We start from the raw sequence: 19,501 nt of genomic DNA, 5'->3' as shown, positions 1-19,501 counted from the left end.
AACCTAAAGTTAAGACAAACGTAACTTAAAAATTCTGTATAGCTGAAATATTATTAAATAATAAATATAAAGCAAATGATTAGTAATATCTAGATTTAAAATCGTTACTTCTTGCAATATTGTTTTTACCTAAAAATGTAATAAACTATAAGAAAGCATAAAAAGTTAAGTTATAAGCTATATCAATTTAAAAAATTAAAGGTTTGTAGAAAAAGTCTCTCTATTTAGTTGGACTAACCATCTAGTTTCCTTTAATTGTATGTCAGTTTTATTTGATGAATGCCATAAAATTTTTATTTATTACTTTCGTTGATCACTTAAATAATTTAATTTTTTGTTTTGAAGGAAAAAATGTTTATAATCTTATGTTTAGCTTTCAATGTAAACTAATGAAGACAAATAGAGAAATATACAAATTTGCAACAATACTTTAAAGATTATTGTTTAATTGTTCCTTAGATAAAGTTAATACTGTTTTAACTTTCTTTTCCTAATTTAATATCGATTTACTAATATTATGTTTATTTGTTTTAGATGTATGAAATATTTAATAACAGAAATATATTAAACGACACATGTTGGTACATACATAGCGATAGAAAAGTTTTCAATGTCATGTTTCTTTGAAATTATTTCTCAGAGGTATTATTAAGTTAACATTTATTAAGTCACACAAAATAAAAAGCTTACAAATGTGTTTTGTATGACAAGTACTTAATACAACGAAGTAATTTGATAGTCAAAACTTTTTTTTATACAATTATACTAATTAGCTTACTAAAAAATTTTTTAAACACTCCTTTTACTTATAAAAATTAACATTATCGTTATTTACATATTTTAAAATCAATTTGTTTAAGATAATTTTAAAATTAGTGCTAAACCATTTTTAAACGCCTGGTTAAAAAAAAAAAACTTTAGGGTTTAATCGGAAAATATTGTAGTTGAAGTATTTGTGCGTCAATTCCGAAAAAAAATAGAAATTTACAAAGAACTTACATTTTTCAATCCTAAGACAAATAATTTATTATAAAACAATAATATATACTTGTTGTCACAAAACACTTCAGATTTGAAAAAAAAAATTGTCGCTTGATCAGTTTAACAAACTAAAATACTAGTTAAGAATTATTCTCTAATATACTTTTCTATAAAATACTTAAGTCGTAACTAGTGTTTTAAACATTCTTTTATTTTAGACCAAAGATAAATAAAACTTTTATAAAAATTGTTTTATTAATGGAAAATATAAATTAATTAACTGAAGAAGATAATAAAAATTAACAAAAATAAAACAAAAAAAAAGTTTTATAAACGATATAATTACTGTTTCTGAAACCTACTTACCTTTTAAGTTAAATCATAAAACTAATAACTTAAATATTTATGATATAAATAATTTATAATGGAATATTGTTTTGTAAAACATTTATATTGTACACAAACTTTAAAACTATACACAAAAGTAAAACACTTTAGGATAGTATGAAGTTTTTTTTTACATATTTGTAAACCATTTGACAAATACTAAATTTAACGTTTTCTGATTTGTTTAGTTTATTAAAAAACCAACCTTAAACATTAAAAATATTTAGAATTGTACTCAGATATTGTCTTAAGATAGTCATGAACAATGGTATTTTGTATTTTACACTTCAGTTCTGATTGTTGTTCTTTACTTAATTCCTTATGACAATGACGTATATGCTTACATCGATCAGAAGCATGAGTAAACCATTTTCCACATTCTGCACAACCATAAGGTTTTTCTCCTAAGTGAATTCTAAAGTGTTGGACTAAATAACTTTTTTGTGAAAACTTCTTCTTGCATATATCACATTCATGAGCTTTTAATTTAGTATGAGTTAACATATGACGTTTCAAATGATATTTCCTAAAAAATTTCTTCTCTCAAACTTCACACTGATGTTCTTTAATTCCAGTATGAACTAACATATGTGTCTTAATATATCCTTTTTGAGTAAAACTTTTGTCACAAATATCACATTTAAAATCTTTATCTTTAGTATGAGTAACCATGTGCAGTTTTAAGTGTTGTTTATATGCAAATTCTTTTAAACATACATAACATTGAAAATCTTTCTTACCACAATGTACCAACATGTGTCGTTTTAACTTACTTTTTTGTCTGAAACTTTTATCACAGTCTTTACAGTTATGTGGCTTTTCTCCAGTATGAATTCTTTTGTGGATGATTAATTTTGACTCATATTTGAAAGTTTTCTTGCAAAATTCACACTCAAAACAGTTCGTAATTTTTATATCTTTACAAACATGTGCTTTGTTCATTTTCAAGATGTTTAAACCTAAACTGTCATAAGTTTTTAGTTGTTTCATGTTAATTAATAAAACTTCATATTTTGTTGCAAATTATTGATAACATGATGGTTAAATTTAAACCTTACAGTAAAATGATTTTTAAATACGAACGTCTAAATTAGCATTAAAAAACATCCACGAAAACTACATTTTATTCAGTTTGACAAATCTTACTATGAAGAGATTTATTATTATATCTATATATGAAAAACTTTCCACAAAATTCTAAAATTTCATTGATTACTTATGATAGAAAAAGTCTAATAACTTTTAATGTCATTGGTTTGAAGTTTAACGTATAATATTAATTTTGTTTAAATAGAGTATCTTAGTATTATGTTTTGTATTCATGCAAAAAGCTATCTAGTAACATTAGAACAACTTGTACATTTTTTTAGCTTTAAATTTAAAATAGTTTATCAACTTATTTTAGTTAAAATCTGATACCATAATTTAGTGTTTGAATTATGACACCTAAATTTAGTTAAATAAAAAATAAATATGACTGACTGTAATTATTTATTCATTGCTTAAACAACCTTTTAAATACAGCATAACTCTTGATCTTTCTATCTAAAGTATACCTTGAATAAAATACTTTTTTTGATACTTATAAGTAGATTGCCTTTTAATTTCAAGCTTATAAGAAAATTTATATATAAATATTGTAAATAAAGTTTAAATTAAAGTTTATAAAAATAAACCTATATTAAATTTTATTTTACAAAACTAAACTTTGTATATGTTATTAAAGTCAAGGCTAGTAGATTTAAAAAACTGAAATTAGGATACTACTTTAGGATTTTAATGAAAAAACAGAAAATAAGTTTTAAAATAAAATATTTTTATTTTAATACCTTAAATTTGTAGTTAAAAATGTTTCTTTAAGTTTTAAAAACTCTAAAATTAGTTGTCTAAAGTTAATTATTAACTAAAAAGAGTAAAAAAAATAAAATTGGATTTACTAAATTATGGAACATTAATCGATTAACGGATTTAGATCACAAAAAAAAGAGTAAAATTGTATTCGATTTTTGATTATAGTTAGTATTTTTTTTTCAACAAATAAAAAATTAAAAAATAAAATTTTTATTTTATAAATTATATTAATAATAGACGAATAAATCAATATTCAAGTTTTGTTTGTTTGTTTTTTAGATAAATTTAATTTAAATTGAAAACTGCTAAAAAATGTATATTTTTTGAACTTTTTAATTAGCTAATGAGTAACTTGAGTAAATTAATACGTAACTAAATCCGAAGTTTTTTGTTAAACTCAGTTTATTTAAGACCAAGAACTTTGATTTCAACTTTAAGTAACTAGCTATACTGATTCTTTAAACTAAAATATTAGTTTATCAATTAAAAGAAATTATGTTTTAAGATATATATAATACATGAACAATCAGTTAATGTTAAGTAACATTTTAATACACTATAACAAGTTTAGCAGTTATACCTATTTAAGATTATTATTAACTTTATTATTTGCTGTTTTCAATGCTAGGATTTTTTAAATACGAATCTGTAATAGACTAAATTGGCAACAAACACATTAAAAAATATATTTTTACACATGTAAAAAGGGAGATAAGTGTATACAATAAGACAATATAAATATATTAAGTTGTGTAATATTAACAACTTGCTTTGAACAATTATATGTTATGTTATGCATAAATTAAAACTTGTCTGCTTCTGACATTTTTATTTTTTTCTATCTCTGTATGTAATTTGTTTGTACTGCTAAACATTAACAAAAATAACGATGCGAAAATGTTGTTTTTCAACGTGCTAATTTTGATTATAGTCAAGAAAGCTTTGCCTCACAAAAGTAAAAATAAAAACTTATATAGTTTCAAAATAAAGTTTTTATACTAAAGTTTTTTTTTTTAATTATTGTATGCAGTTTTGTATAAGGCTTATTCATTTTACACGTAAATTGATTCTTGTTCAAAAATATCTTATATAAATTTATAATTATTCATTAAGCATTAAGCTTGTTAGTTTAATAATTTAGATTAATTAATTAAACATATATTTAGAGGATACATTATAAAAATACTAATTAGGTTTTGCCTTTATTATAAGATAGTGTTATATATCATGCACGTCTTAATATATTATATTAAGACATACCTGATTTACTTTAAATTTTCTAAATTATATGCTTACAAACCTACTTTAATGTAAGAGTTACAACATATATTCAAAATGAAAAATTTTTTAAAACAGTAAAAAGAGGTTATTTAATTTGTCCGTAAACTGTTGTTTTCAGAAATGATTTATTTTCTAAAGAGTATACAATATTTTTCAATCTTTTTTTATATATATCATAGTACTGATAAAACGGGACACGTTCAAAATCCACCAGCGATCAAAATCCACCCGCGATCAAGATCCACCCGATCAAAATTCACCCAGTCAAATTCGAGAACCGCTTACTTACCGAGGGTAAGGGTTAGGGGTAACAGTGATAGTGAAAAATGTATTAAATATAATTTTTAAAAATGCAAAAATTATATAAAGTAAACTTATAAATAAAGAAAATATAAGAAAAAAAATTGGTTGGATTTTGAACGCGGGTGGATTCTGATTGGGTAAATTTTAAACGCAGGGCGATTTTGATAGTAAACCGATAAAATAAATTGATAGTCAGTTTACAAATTTTTATACGTATATAGTTTACAGAGTATATGCAACTATATAACTAAACTACAAAATTACTTCGAAAAACTAAAAAAAAATTAAAACAAAAAAAAAAAAACATTTTAGTAATAAAGTGTTTGATATAAATTATTGATCTTTAAATAAATAGATTACGGAAAAAAATTTAAACTTATCTAAATTATATTAAAAACTAAACACAATCTAAAAGGAAACTATTTTTGTTAACTACTAGTTATAAAAAGTAATGTTACTGATGACATATAGATATTAATTTTTTTGAAACAAAATTTAAGATATGTAATTTATTATGAAAAGTATTTTCAGTAAAATACTGTTTTATTGTGAACCAGTTATTGATAAAAAGTAATTGTTTTTATTAAAGTTTTTATTGTAAATTTTAGTTTATTTGCTTTTTAAATAACCAATGCTCGTATGAGATCTAATCGATATTATAAAAATATTTGACTATGCTTTTTCAAGTTTTTCTTATATTTTTAAATGTTTTTTTTTTTAGCATAGTGGTTTAAATGGAGCTCAATCGTTTTGATTTTTAATTAATCTGTCTTGGACAAGACATTAAACTGTACTCACAAAGTCTTTCGACCAAATATTTTAAGCGCACTTTTTTTCCTTCAGTAAACAATTGTTAGTGTCCTTGGGAGAGCACCGTATTTGTGAAAAAAAAACTTTTGTCTAACATAATATTTCATTTTTTAACTTTGCCGCAAAAACTTCAAAATTGTTGCAATTTATTTTTTTTTTTTGATTAACAAAAAACCATTACCTTTTACTTGTTTACTTACATTAAACCTCTTAGATAACATAAAAAAACTGTTTAGTGTTGGTGGTTGGAGTTTTATTCTAAAAATGGTGTTATTTTAAACCAAACGCAGATTACCTTTTATAGTAATTTAAATTATGAATTAAAAATATATACAAGAGTTCAAAGAACAAATAGTATCAAACATAATATTAAACTTGAAACGTTTTATTTATTGAAACTTCTAAATATTTTTTATTCGTCAACTTATTTCCAGAAATATTACTTAAAATTTATAAAAAATTAATATGACATTTAAATATTTTTAACTATGTTTGTATGCTTTTCCGATATGTCAAAATAACGTTTTGCAATATTTTGCTAACAAATTTATTAAAATTTAAAGTTTATTTAGAGAAAATTTTCAAAGTTTTAAGGATTTAGTTATGCAATTTAACTAACAACAGTAAACTAAAAACTAATTGGTGTTACAAATCAGTTATAAAAGTGAATTAATTAGTAAAATTTTTTACAATCTAAATAAATATTACTACAAACTTACATATTTTATATGTAGTTGCTTATAATAATTTAAAAATAAGTTTTATATAATTAACTTTATTGGTTGTTACCCATACCCTTACTAGCAATATTATTAATTTAATAGTAATGAATAAAAAAATGTATGTTTATATTGTTAAAATATTTATACAATTTAATTTTCAATTTTAAGATAGAAAGTAATGAAACTTTGAAAACTGCTCATTGTTCAATTTAAAATCATACTTCTAATCATACTTAACTTGTAGTGATAGAAAAATTGTCAGCAATCAAGAAGAACTTTTTGCCTAAATAATTATCTAAAACTTTAGTTATTTTGGTCAAGTATAAGTTTGATAACCAAAAAACTAACCCTGAAGATGAAAAATTAAATGAGTAATTATAAAGCAAAGTTTTCACTCAGAAGAGACTAAATTTTTTATATTTTATTTACTTAAAAATTTTTCAATACTTGTATCTTAGTAAAACTAATAAATATAAGGTAACAAAGTTATAAATTTTTAAAAACCAATAGTATAATTGTTTAAAACAGTTTTACTCAGGTACAATAGAAAATTTTGAAATAATTTTGAGATTTTCTCTGCGATTAGATAGTTGTTTTAAAGTTTTTAAAGTATAAAAATCATGACAAAGGTAAACTTTATAAATAAAATCTGTAATGAAATTCAAAGTACACAAATTTTTTTATATGTTATCATTCATTTAGTTTTTAATTTTCTATATTTATTTTGACCAAATCATGTAATTTTTACTCTACAGGTAATCTAATCACAATATTAAATGAAATAATAACAAAAACACAGCCTTAATACATTATAAAATAAGTTGTTGTTTCGAAAATGCTCATTTAGTACTTTTTTATTATAAGTTATACTTAGTTTGTTTTTAGCTATAATTTGTTATGTGTAACAAAGTCTGAAGAAAAATTTTAAATCAAGGATTTTTTTGCATTAAATACCTAGTATTGATTTAAGGTTATTATTAAACAATTAATTATGTTTTGAATTAAATTAAGTAAATCAATGTCTGTTTTTTTACACACTTTCGGACATAACTTTTAGCTATTTAAGTTTGAACTGTGAGTGATTCTAGTCATAACAAAAGTAATATGGTTGTTAAAAGTTTTTCTTGTGATGTCTGCAAGAAAAGTTTCAAAACTAAATCCTACTTGAAAGATCACAAAAGAATACATACAGGAAAAAATATCATACAAATGTGATGTTTGTGACATAACATTTTTCATTCAAGGCCATTTAATAAATCATATGCTGGTACATAGTCGTAAAAAAGAGTTTCAATGTTATGTTTGTCATAAGAGTTTTGCTCAAAAATATAATATAAAACAACATTTTGTTACTCACACAAAAGATAAACTTTTCAAATGTGATGTTTGTGACAAAAATTTTACTAGAAAAAGTAATGTAAAGATAACATGATAGTTCATACTGGTAAGAAAGATTTTCAATGTTAAGTTTGTAAGAAGCAGTTTTCACTAAAAAGTCATTTAAAACCACACATGATCACTCACACGAATGTTAAAGATCATGAATGCGATTTTTGCAAGAAGAAGTTCATACAGAAAAGTCTTAATCTTAAACATAATCTTATTACAAAACATTTATTATCCCTTACATCACTTTTTTATGTGATAAAAAAATTAAGTAAACAAAATAAAAACTTAAGATTGTTTATTATTTTTTATTTTACGATATATTACAATTAAATTCGATATCCTTCGTATCTTTACTTATAAAAAAGTATAAAAATTCTTTATTTAATAGCTTATAAAGCAGATTTGTTAAAATTCAATTTACTCAACTATATATTAAAAAAAAACAATCTAAAAAGTCATAGGTGTAATTAGAAGTTGTAAAGTTCAAAATTTTAGATTTTCTCACATTTTCAAAACAAGTCAACTGCTATTAAAAGTTCACCTTAGAATTGTATTCAGCTATTGATTTAAGGTAGTCATAAACAATAGTTTTTGGTATTTTACACTTCAGTTCTGATTATTTTTCTTTACTTAGTGTCTTATGACAATTGATAATATGCTGATTTCGATTTGAACTTACTGTATACCATTTTCCACATTCTGCACATCCATAAGGTTTTTCTCCTAAGTGAATTCTAAAGTGTTTTACTAAATCAGTTTTCTCTCTGAATTATTTCTTGCAAATATCACATTCATGAGCCTTTACTTTAGTGTGAGTCAACATATGACGTTTTAAGTTGTTATTTAGAGAAAACTTCTTCTCACAAATTTCACACTGAAATTCTTTTTTACCCGTATGAACTAGCATATGCCTTTTAACATTACCTTGTCGAGTAAATTGTTTTTCACATACATAACAATTGAAGTTCTTTTCTTGTGTGTGAGTAGCCATATGTTGTTTTAATATACTTTTATATGCAAATGCTTTTAAACAAACAAAACATTGGAAACCTTTTTTACCACTATGTACTAACATGTGAGTTGTCAAGTTACTTTTTTGAGTAAAGCTTTTGTTACAAACATCACATTTGTAAGGCTTAATTTCTTTATGGATTCTCTTATGAACGTTCAAATAATATTTATTTTTAAAAGTTTTCTTGCACATATCACAAACAATGCTTTTTGCAAGCATAATACTTTTATTTTGACCAGATTCATCCATAGCTATATTTACTAACTTTACTAATGTGTAGTTTAAGTTTTTTTAATTGAACTTATAAGTACGTGTTGATTTACTAGAGACATATAATTACTGTGAATCATTTAAAAAAGTAAATACTTTTTTTGAGGTAATAGGTTAATTAAATAATATTTATTGTCTTTAGTTTTGCTCAAAACTTAACTTTGAGTTTTTCTTTTTTACGGTATTTATAAGTTTACTAAATTTCCAAATATGTAAACTTACTATTATTATACAATTTAGCAAATGTATAACTAAAAATTACTAAATAATAATAACTGTATTTTTATTCTGCAATAGTTTTGAATTGTCATTAGAATAAATGATTGTTATTTATGATAAAAATAAATCCAATTTAGTGAGCTCTCTTATACACACAAAATCATTAAAAAAATATTTTGATCTATTAAATAACTGTATTTTTTGCAAAAGATTGTATTTATGCACTTCTTGTTGAATTTAAAATGTACTTTTGTGAATAAAATAAAACATTAATATCTATCTTTTTCTTACATTTTAAGCTTCAATAAAGGCGTAAAATAATAGTTTGTTTTGTAAGATTATATATTTTCTGTTATAACTTATTTGTTTATAGCAAAACATCTTTTTTTTTATTTGTAAACCGTGATTATTATTATGAGGTTTAATTTTGGTTTTAAACACTACTGTACGCAAGTTAATATCTCTTTTTTGTTTTTAGCATTTATAATAGTATAGTCGCTCCCGATTAGAAATAAATTATTAACCTAAATCAAACATACAGTTTAGCTATAATTTAGAAAAATTACCATAATAAAAATCAATTCTTATTCTTGTAACAATAATTAGCTTTTAGATAATAACATAATTTTATTGAGACGCACAGTACAAATATGCAATCACAAATAATACACTTATTTATTTAATAACTCTTGTCTAAATATAAATATAAACTTATATATAAATCGATACACGGAGTTTAGCTGCTTTTTGAAAAAAGTTTATTAGAAATTAGTTAAAAACAAACATTTTTAGATAATTTTTTATTAATTTTAGTTCTCAAAAACGAAAGTTCAAAAATATCTTTATTTATTATCAATAAAAAACAACTGTATCAACCAGCAACAGCAAAAAATTATTTAAAGCTTCTTAAATAAATATATATTTTTACAAATATTTAACTATGTCTTTTATCTACTTAATTCAGAAATTAAAATTTAGTAAAAACATTATCTGACCCTAAAAAATTAAAACAAATATTATTTATTAATGTAATTATTTGAATTATATATATTATTTTAATACTTTTAGAAGAAACTAATAAAAATTAAAGTTAGTGGTTTTACAATAATATCCATTTAGAAAAATGTATTAGTGTTCATATTAATTATTATATATATATACATATTTTTTAATAAAGTACTACTAAAATTTAGTTTTAATTTAAAAACTTTTAAATATCGTTAAACAGATAAAAGTAGTACTAAAAAAATTAATCATAATCTAATAAGTTGTAGTAACATTTTACTAGTAAATTATTTCTCATTATAAAAATTTAAAAATATTATTTTCGTGTAGGTGCAGCTATAGACTTCACAAAGGCTGTCACAACCTAAATATTTATTCCAATATTTTCATTTTTTATTATCTATTTAGTGTAGATTTATATACAATCTAACACTATTTTTGTAAAAAAAACTGAATTTAAAACTATAAAATATTTTTTATTTGCTTTTTATCATTTAATTTCACATACTGCAAAAGTTGTAAGTAGAAACTAATAAAACTGTTTATTTAATGATCCATTTGAATAATCCAAGCTTTAATTTAATTTTTACCATGTTGTAAACAAAGCTAATGTTAAGTATAATTTAATGTATAATACAAAAACTTTTATTTAACAAATATTAGAAAATAACCACGTACATCAATTTATACAAAAAAAAAAGCAAAAACTATATTTTTGAAAATTCCGTCTATGAATTGTTTTGAGTAGATTTTAGTCCGAAAACAATAAGAATTGATAGGTTATATTAACTACTATAATTTGTGATTATTTAATGTATGATGATAAGTATTTCAATATATTGCAAATAACAGATTCATCTTTTAGTAGTTATTTAGTGCAAATTGAAATATATTCAACTTTTAACAGTAAATTTAATCTAGTATGGTTTTATTATTATTGTAGATGAGTTACATTTTAAATGTGGCATTAGCTGTCAATTTTAGATAAACTTTGTATGTTTTTTTTGTTACTATGAGGAAAAGTATTATTAATTATTAGCTTTAAAAGTTTGTAGAAGTTTGTCACTTAAAACTAAATTATAAAAAAAAGTTTTATTCAAAAACTATATTTTAAGATCTTATAAATCCATATAACGAAATTTGAAAACGGCAAGGAGTCTTAAGTTAAAAATAAATTATTCATTGTTTTGGCTTAAATTGGTCTAAATCTTGTCAAACTAACTCACAAAATAAGTGGTCAGAATTTCAAGTCATTATAGGATTTTATATAACATTTCAAGATTACCATAAGCATTTAGGTTTGATGGCCACCCTGTTAAATTTATTTTAAACTATAAAAAGGTAGCTTTTATTGAAGTACATAACTCATGTATAATTAGTTCAAAAATTTTAATGAACCAAATTCATCAATAAACTATAAAAAAAGAAATTTTAAAAATCATTTTTTTTAATTTGTGTTTGAAGTTAAAATTTTAACTTTAAGTTAACAATAAATATTCTTTAGTTTTGTTAACATAGGGAAATGTTTAGTATTATTCTATTGTTTTATTTCAGATATGATTATTTTCATAGTTTAGAAAATTTAAAAAGTGAATTTGTCATAGGGTTAGACAGCAATTTTGTTTTTTTTTACAAGTTTAAGCTTCAAAACTACCCAAAGTAAAGTTAATGACGTCATCAAAATATTCGGTACTTATTTTTTGAAAATTTGTTGCAGTTGAAAAAACCAAATATTTAAAACTACCTATAAAAATTCCTACCGTTTAATGAACGTTTTCTTGGTTTACACAAGTCTTAAGACATAAAGAGTCATTAGGGGGTGTGTAGCAAATTAAATTGCCTTGTATACAGATATCACTCGTACTTTAACATACCATTTTTCATGTATTAACATAACTGCATTTTTTCAGATTTAATTCAATAACATTAGAGGTAGTTTAAATTGCTGTGTTCCCGCTAAGACGTTATCACGAGTTATTTCAGATGTTTTAATTTTTGCAGATTCGTAACTTTTTTGAGCTAGCTACGTCCCTGGTATGAACTATTTATGGAACAAAATTATAACAATCAAATCAGATAATTGATTAAAAAGAGTTATTTTTTATAACAATACCTTTATATATAATTAGTACGCATCATCGTGATGCTTACATTATAGAAATAAGTTTATTTTACTATCAATAGTACTATTTGCTACACCATTTTTAAACGCCTGATCAAATATGTGAATACTGTCAAGTAGATTTGTTGATAAAACGTATAGTTAAAGTGTTTGTGTGTACTTACCAAAAACAAAGTAAATACTAACTATAATATCAATGAAAATATTTATTTAGGCAGAAATGTATAAACTTTTCAAACATTTCGAATTAAGCAAAAAAGCTTAAAAAAACATTCGATTAATTTTTTATTATTCTTTGTTAACTATTTAAGTTGTTATAACTAGAATAACTTAACAAACTAAGGTACTAGTTATGAATTATCATCGCAAGTTTAAGTCATAACCATTGTTTTTAAAATACTGGTTTTTAGTTTAATTTCTTACAAAAAATAACCGAAACTCCTTACAAAAATTTATTTTTTTATTAAAATGTATTAATTCAAAAAACTAAATGAAAAAAAAATAAGCAAAATAAAATGTTTTATTTACAAGTCTCAAGACTTTAATACCTGTTAAAATAAATTGTAAAGTAAAAAACTTATGATGAAATTTATAATTTCTATAAATTGTATTCATTTTTTTTAACTATGCAATTAGGACATAAGACACAAACAATTATACAGAAAGTAAATTGTTTTAGATATGTAAAATGTTTTTTTTTTGATATTCATTTATAAACCAATTAAAAATATTTAGAGTTTTTAAATGTTATTTTATTTTATAAAAAATAAGCGGCTAACACTAAGGATATTTAGAATTGTATTCAGTTATTGTCTTAAGATAGTCATGAACAATACTTTTTTGTATTTTGCTATTTCTGATTGTTGTTCTTTATTTAGTTCCTTATGATGAGTACGTATATGCTGATTTCGACCAGCAGGATGAGTAAACCATTTTTTCACATTTTGCACAACCATAAGGTTTTTCTCCTAAGTGAATTCTAAAATGTTTGACTAAACTTCCTTTTTGAGTAAATTCCTTCCGGCAAACGTCACATTGGAAATCTTTCTTTCCAGTATGAACTAACATGCGATTCTTTACACTACTTTTTTTCGTAAAATGTTTGCTACACAAATCACATTTAAATTCTTTTTCTTTAGTATGAGTAACCATGTGTTGTTTTAAAACATGCTTATAAGCGAATTCATTTAAACAAACATGACATTGAAATTATCTCTTACCACTATGAACTAACATGTGTTTTGTTAACAACTAACATGTGTTGTGTTAAACTTTTATCACATTTTTCACACTTGTTGGGCTTTTCTCCCGTATGAACTGTTTTGTGAACAAGCAATTGTGACTTACACTTAAAGATTTTCTTGCAAACATCACAATCAAACAACTTTGTTTAACCTTATTAACATAAGTTTTTTTTTTCCATTTTTAATCGTAGAAGCCTAAACTGTAACAATTTCTTATTAGAATATACGCTAATTCTAAACATTCAATATTTATTGTTAAAATATAAATATCCTTATCACTAATATGAATCTTTAAACTGACAACTATTTAAGCAGTTACATGTTAAAAGTTATAAAACTATACTAAAACCATTGTATTGTTTTATAAATATTTGTAGTTACTTATACATTTTAAAATTAACTTCTCACTAGTTTCACAACATGTTTTATAAGCTTTTAATAAAAAATGACGTATTTTAACTTTTATGACTTTTAAATTTTGGCATGTATTCACATGTGACTTGTAATACAATAATAATAAGTAAAAAGAGTTTAACATATTGTACATTTAGAATTATTATTTAAGTTTGAGTTGCTTTGTTTAGTGTTATGTCTTTTCGACCAATTTTATTAAAATGAAAGTCTTTTTTAACATTATGAACAAACACATTAGTTATCGATTGCATTATGTAACTGAAAATCTTTTTTTTATCATCATAAAGATGAAATTATTTATTTTGATTTTTTGTAACAGTTTTAATATGGTGTATGTTTCAGTATAGTAAAAAAAACTAAACTTTATAAAATCTTAATAAAAGTCTACAAAAATATAATATCAAAACTGTCATAGATTAATTAAAACAAAATTTTATTTAAATTGAAATTTTTTTAATTGTAAGATTGATTCAATGACTGTGATATTATTTAAAATTTTATTTAGACTATTATGTAGTACCTAGTTTTTGCTATTTATTGAAATAAACAGGTTTAAAATTATCATATTTTTAAATAATCAATTAAAGTTATTTCACATAATCAAGTGTAAGTATTGTAAACTTACTTTCAAACTCTTTAAAAAAAAGAGTTTATTTATAATTAAAAAGAAAATGTACTTAGCTTTTAGTCCAGTGTATAACATAATAAAAAAATTAAACAAATAGCTAAACAAAAGTTAAACTGTTTTTGGGTCTAAATTTAAATTTTTAATAAATTTTGGTTTTGAAATTTCAGTTAATCAGCTATAAGCACTTGTTTCTAGCTTTTTAATGGTAGATCGACAAGCTGTTTAAACATGTAAACAAACAAAATATAAAATCTCAGATACAACTTATCATTTAAATTAAGTCGTAAAGATTTAGATACTCAAAAATTAAAATTGATTTGGAAAAGCATCAGCAAAATGTAAAGAAAACATTTTAAAAACTAAAAAACCAAACAGAAATGAGTAGACGGACTACAATAAAAGTGTTTATTTAAGGCTATATTTTAATCGAACACCAAAACACATTAATAATTAACTTCAATCATATCTGTTGAGTTTATCCAATCTTCTATTATTTACTGTAAAGTATTTAAAGTTAATTAACGTAAAAACTTAAAAATAATTAATGATTGATTTGAGGATTATTAAGTAAATTAATAATATTTTATAGGATATTGAAGACTTCGTTTATATTTTCAACAAGATAATATACAAACTAAAACTAATACCTGAAACTAATAAAGTAAAGAGTTAAGATAAAACTAGTTTTATAAATAAAAGTTTTGTTTAAACTAATTGTTTGGTTTGTAATAATCTTTTGTTTATTTTTATTGTAATATATATTTTTTTTTGAATTTGTTTTTTGATTATCAAAGCTGTTATACTTAATGTAACAAGTTACCGAAAGCCTAATGTCAAAACTTATACACATATACTAGAAATTATTATACAACAAAAAGTTGTTTTTCGTATAATTTCTATGTTGACCTAATCTAATTATTAATTTTTTTTACGATATTGTAAGAAATAATATTTAATTTAGAAATTAAGCACCATAGTTCTAAGACGGGTTTATTAATTGTCATAATTTGAAAAAAATCTCAAAACCGTTGTTAAAAAATAGATAGAACATAAGTTTTTTTTATTTTTCTAATTTCTAGGACTTTTGTTTTAAGAAAGTTTGTATTAATTTACTTAACTTAAGTTCTACACGTTTTTTTAACTATAATAGTTTCCTAAGTCAACATTTAATAATCAACTGGAGGACTTACTTGTTAAAATCAACATTAGTTTAATTAAGAAATTAGTTTTATTTAAACTTGTTACGGACTATTTATTATCCATCAAATCAATCTAAAATTTTCAAGTTCTTTAAATTGAAATTGATTTAATTAATTGAAATTACGACAACCTAAACAATTTAAATTTGAAAAATTTTTATATACGATTGAATTCCATAGTTTACTTACCTTTATTTATAAAATAAATCAAACGGAGTTGTAATATTTAAAATTCAATTAAAAAAACTAATTCACATATAAAACAATTACTAAAATAGAGTGTCATAGGTCAGTGTTAAGTTATAATTTTTGTTGTTAAAATGTTTTTACTAACTTAATTTTAAAACAAATTAACTGCTAACAATAGGTCTCCTTAGCATTAAAATCAGATATTGTCACAAGATAGTCATGAACAATACTTCTTTGTATTTTACACTTTAGTTCTGATCGTTGTTTTTTACTTAGTTCCTTATGACAATTACGTTTATGCTCACATCTATTAGAACTTCTAGTAAACCATTCTGCCCAACCATAAGCTTTTTCTCCTAAGTGAATTCTAAAGTGTTTGACTAAATCAATTTTCTGACTTTAATTCTTTTTGCAAATATCGCATTAATGTGCTTTAACATTACTGTGAGTAAACATATGATCTTCTAAGTCACTTTTTAGAGAAAATTTCTTTTCGCAAACTTTACATTGGAAATCTTTTATTCCAGTATGAACTAGTATGTGTGTCTTTATATGACTTTTTTGAAAGAACTTTTGTTACAAACATCATCTTTAGAAGGTTTGTATTTATTGAGAGTAACTAAGTGACGTTTCATATCACCTTTTTGAGCAAAATTCTAATGACAAACATGACATTGAAACTCTTTTTTACTACTATGTACCAGCATATGACTTGTTAAATGGCTTTTAGTTTCAAATCTTTTGTCACAAATATCACATTTGTATGGTTTTTCTCCCGTATGTGTTCTTTAGTGATATCTCAGGTAGGATTTAGTATTGAAAGTTTTCTTGCAAACATCACAATAAATACTTTTAATAACCATATTAATTTTGTTTCGACCAAAATAACCAATAGTTTAAACCTAAGTACTAAAGTTTATCTACAATAGTGTGTAAAAAACGGAGACTGGTGTACTTAATCTCAACTAAAAATAAATTGTTTAATTAAACTATCAAACAATAAAAACTATTTAGTAAACAAACAAATTCCTTTATTTGAAAGTTTTCATCAGAATATGTTTTATTTAATAAATTGAAGGTAAAAATGGTGTTTTTTATTATAAGGTAGTACTAAATGAACATCCTACATATTTTCAGAATAACAACTTATTTTTTATGTATTAAGACTGGTTTTAGTAAAAAATAATTCTCAAACATTACTTACTAGATTACCTGTTGACTAAAAACTGCATGACTCGTTTAAAATTAATTTAAAATTTATGACTTAAAAAAATATTGATATATAACAAAAGTTGTGAAAATTAAACTTTATTTGAAATGATGTAGCATTGGATTGTGGTACACTTAATTTGTTAGTACTACCCGTCATAATTAAATCCTACCTTTTTTAAGTACTATCTAATAATACTAATTTCTAATTAAGACTACTTTATATGAATCAGACAAGACAGTTTGGAGTGATGAATCTTTTATATAAAGAGCCACAAAACAATACAAACAAAATATTAAAAATATAAATTAATAAGATAAACACTTTATGAACTGGAAGCTAATTAATTCTATTTCAAAAGACTTAAAATAATAAACTAAAAATTAAATACAGCTTTTAGTAAACAAGAAACTAAAAAACTATAAATCTGGCTTAAATATTTAACAATTAAACACCAGATGAAATATTCACTTTTAAAACAAAACAATACTTACAATTAACATTCACAATACAAGTTCAATATATGTTGTTGCTTCCAGCTGCACACAAAACTAAGCTCCTGCTTACATGAAACTGCCTATCACGCCTTGACGCCCCGTTGCATCAGTATTTAGTTTCAACATTACATCAGATGATTCTCAACATGCATTGAAGCGTATCTAACTCTAAATATTCTCCAAAACAATGACAATGCAAAGAATTTTGCAATCTCATTACAAGGCAACAACTATCAATAAAATTCACATTTTTGAGGTTATTTTACTTATAAGTATTAAAATTAATTTCTAATTATAGAAAAGTAATTACGATTCTCAAACCTACTAAAAACATTTTATTTTACAAAAGTAAAACTGTTTGTTTACTTTTGTCTTTAAAAAAGTTAGCACTTGATTACCTTCTAATTAATAGTCGTACTGAGATTCATATATTTAAAATTTTGTATTAAAAAATCTTAAACTTAACAATTTACGAAAATGTTTAAATATTTAATAATTGTTTGATCTTGTTTTTGTTAAAATTTCTTGTACAACTTAAGTAGAAAAACTCATATTTGTACAAGTTTGCCAAAGTATGAGTTAATAAACTAGACACAAAACACTTCTTAATTGCTGAAAACTGTTTTTTATTACAATTTAAGTGTGATTAAAAGTGCCTAGTAGCTTAGAAAGCAAAATAATCTGTTTTTTATTTTCAACAAAGAAATGAATAAAGTTTATTATTTTTTTCAAGAGAGATTTAAGAGAGAAACATTAATGTTAGAAGATTATGCATAAACTAAACTTTATCTCGTTAAGTATTGTACAAAAAGTGGTTTGAAATAAAAGCATTTTTGTTCATTGGTATGCATAGGAATTAACTTAAAATGCAAAGAAAACTTCTAAAAAATCAAAGGTGTCAAAACCAAAATAAAATTAACCTTATTTTTAATTATTATGTTGTTTTAAATACACTTGTGCACACTAAAACATAATATTTGTAATAAAAACTTAGGTATAAAAAAAGTATAAAAAAAACTAAACAGTAAACAAATGATATTTCAGTTAATTGCTGTGGATTACTTTTGTACAAAACGGAAAACATTTTCTTTTAGTTTAATTACTAAATAGGTAGTATATATCTACCTTAGTAATTCAAAGCAATTTTTGCAATCTTTTTTCAGAAAATGATTTGCTGTTGTAAGAAGAAAATTATTATGAAATTGAGAAAAAAAACCTGGTGGAATGCTAACCTGTCCTTTTTACATTTTTAAGCTAAATCAGTAAAGTCTTTTAATTGTTTTAAAATGTTATACCTTTGTTATATTAAAATTAATCAAAGAATTTTAACTTAGAAAATATTTTTGCTCATCGGGCCACATTTACATGCTCGCGGGCCGCAAAATTTTCTCTCGCGGGCCGCATTCCATTCAAAAAAATTATGTGCTCGCGGGCCGCAGATTTACCCTTCGCGGGCCGCATTTGGCCCGCGGGCCGCAGTTTGCCGACCCCTGGCCTAGGCAATAGCCTTTTAAATATTTTTAAAGGGGTCCTTTTAAAATATTTTTTTAAAACCCTGCTCTAAGTGCTTATGCATCATAATAAATTTCAGTCTTTAGCTACCATCATTAAGCCTAATACAAACATTTTTGAAGCTAATAAGTTTACAAACTACTATCTCCAAAAACAATAAATACTCACTACAAAAACAAATACTATATCTTAACATTAGAAGTCTTGAGTACTAATATAAGTATATATAAGCTTCTACTCAACATTGATAGTTTAT

General features: G+C 23.0%; 1 pseudogene; it reads right to left on the bottom strand.

The window, feature by feature from the left end:
• Positions 1-1,581: 1,581 nt before the first annotated feature.
• LOC145839345 (uncharacterized) lies at positions 1,582-8,985 on the bottom strand (annotated as a pseudogene).
• Between the last annotated feature and the right edge of the window lie 10,516 nt (positions 8,986-19,501).

This window comes from Thalia democratica, chromosome 6 (assembly GCF_965202585.1).
Source record: "Thalia democratica chromosome 6, ktThaDemo2.hap1.1, whole genome shotgun sequence".
Lineage (NCBI taxonomy): Eukaryota > Metazoa > Chordata > Thaliacea > Salpida > Salpidae > Thalia > Thalia democratica.
Note: the sequence above shows the minus strand (reverse complement) of the source record. Positions and strands in the feature narration are given on the sequence as shown.